Below are 2,437 nucleotides of genomic sequence, written 5' to 3'. Positions count from 1 at the left end.
CTGGTCTATATTCAGATACAGGAAGGGTTAATGATGGAGAATGGTTGGAGGAATGTACTGTGTGCGTGTGCTGCTTCTATTTCCAGTACCACCGGGCTATATTAAGGTACAGGAAGGGTTAATGATGGAGAATGGTTGGAGGAATGTACTGTGTGCATGCTGCTTCTATTTACAGTACCTCTGGTCTATATTAGGGTACAAGAAGGGTTAATGATGGAGAATGGTTGGAGTTGTCACTAGTATTAGTCCAGGAGCCTGCACGCTGCTTCTATTTCTAGGGCGGTTGGGCCTCTTCTACATTTAATAGTACGAACGTGTAAACTTGTGACCCCTGATAGATTTTACCATATATAATGCATTACATACGGCGCGTGGAATTAGCTCCCCCCCCCAACCCCCCCCAAACTTCCATGCACTTCAGCTGTGGTTTGTAGAGAAAAATGCTGTCTGTTTGGCTGGATCGTATGACAGCTGACATCTTTTAGCGGTAACTGGCCTTGTAGTCATCTCTTGGATTGGTGCTGCTCGGGTAGTCACACATGGACAGCATATGTCTGCCGACTTTGAACCCGTTGTGTGAGAATTCCTGTAAGTTCATTAATATGAAACCTGCAAGTCTAATGAGCTTCCTGCATGTCCCCGTCATCAGGAGGATTTCTGCCCTCCATCCACATTGCCTCTAGTCTGTCGCCGGCACGCTAATGTCTACAGATGATGATCCCCGTGCACAATGCTCGCCTGTGCCCAGGGGCCCCTTATATAAATGCCTGATGGTGGCACACTGCAGGTACAAAGAACAGGAAGTCACCCGATATAGAGCTATGATGGTACAGGACAGGAGTGCCTAGGCACAGGAAGTCACCTCATATACAGCTATGATGGTACAGAACAAGAGTGCCTATGCACAGGAAGTCAGATGATATACAGGTATGAGGGTACAGAACAGGAGTGCCTAGGCACAGGAAGTCACCTGATATACAGCTATGAGGGTACAGAACAGGAGTGCCTAGGCACAGGAAGTCACCTGATAGACAGCTATGAGAATACAGAACAGGAGTGTCTAGGCACAAGAAGTCACCTGATATACAGCTTTGAGGGTACAGGAAAGGGTGCCTAGGTACGGGAAGTCACCTGATATACAGCTATAGGGGTACAGGACAGGGTGCCTAGGTACAGGAAGTCTCCTGATATACAGCTATGAGGATACAGAACAGGAGTGCCTAGGCACAAGAAGTCACCTGATAGACAGCTATGAGAATACAGAACAGGAGTGCCTAGGTACAGGAAGTCACCTGATATACAGCTATGAGAATACAGAACAAGAGTGCCTAGGCACAGGAAGTCACCTGATATACAGCTATGAGGATACAGAACAGGCGTGCCTAGGCACAGGAAGTCACCTGATATACAGCTATGAGGATACAGAACAGGAGTGTCTAGGCACAAGAAGTCACCTGATATACAGCTATGAGAATACAGAACGAGTATACAGGACAGGATGCCTAGGCACACAAAGTCACCTGATATACAACTATGAAGGTACAGGACAGGGGTATCTAGGCACAGAAAGTGAACAACATTTAAAAAAACCCTAGTAAGCATGATTAGGTAGACCAAACCCTTGCAAATAGTTGCCCTCCCCCTGGTGAATCTTATTGGCACATGAAACATTGAAGGACACCCAGATACCTTACTGCCCCCAGTTTGCTGTGTGGTATTTACCATTACATGGGGGTAGGAGGGTATTACCCTCTCCTCCTGCAGGTGATCCCTTCCTTCCTGTTGTTAGGTTATGAAGGAAGAATTCCCATCAGCCATAGATGTGTGTAGGGCAGTACAGGTGATTCCACGTGCGGTGCACACTCATACCAGATCACACTCACACACCCCAGAGGCAGCGATCCCACACCGTACCTCCATATTATTCAATCTTTCCACGCAGATCCATTTGTTTTAAGGCTCCTGCCAGTTCTCATACGCTTCCCTTTTTCTTGGCTCCGGCCTGGAGTCATTATGATCGAACCACAAGAATGCAAATCCCAGCTTGGCTGCTGCTGGGGGAATTTTACACAAACTCTGACTAAATATGGAGCGTTCTCAGCTACCTTCACATCGCACAAAGCCAAACTCCTCACCGCTGCACCGGGCTGACTCTATTCATATTCACTAAACTGTGTTTTACCAGTACTCACCCACAGCAGCCAGTCCTGTTCTGTCATATGAGTGGGGTTAGACACCTTATAGCTGACCTGTAACTTTATATCATTCATGCTCCCTTCACAACCACACACTGTATGTATATAGCTCTGACATATACTGCAGTGCTGTACACAGAGCACAGAGCCAGTCCCATCAGTCTCTGTACAGAGGAGCTGACACTCTAATGTCCCCCCACAGTCACACACTATTAATATACATTTATATAGCTGTGACATAT

The 2,437-nt window shown here is 46.9% G+C and overlaps 1 protein-coding gene across 1 annotated transcript in view; it reads left to right on the top strand.

Moving 5' to 3' along the window:
- The window catches only part of NCOA3 (nuclear receptor coactivator 3), a 66,954-nt gene that overhangs the window by 26,976 nt on the left and 37,541 nt on the right, over positions 1–2,437 (top strand). The window lies entirely within an intron of this gene.

This window comes from Pyxicephalus adspersus, chromosome 6 (assembly GCF_032062135.1).
Source record: "Pyxicephalus adspersus chromosome 6, UCB_Pads_2.0, whole genome shotgun sequence".
In the NCBI taxonomy this organism is placed as follows: Eukaryota; Metazoa; Chordata; class Amphibia; order Anura; family Pyxicephalidae; genus Pyxicephalus; species Pyxicephalus adspersus.
This window is presented reverse-complemented; position numbering and strand designations above follow the sequence as displayed.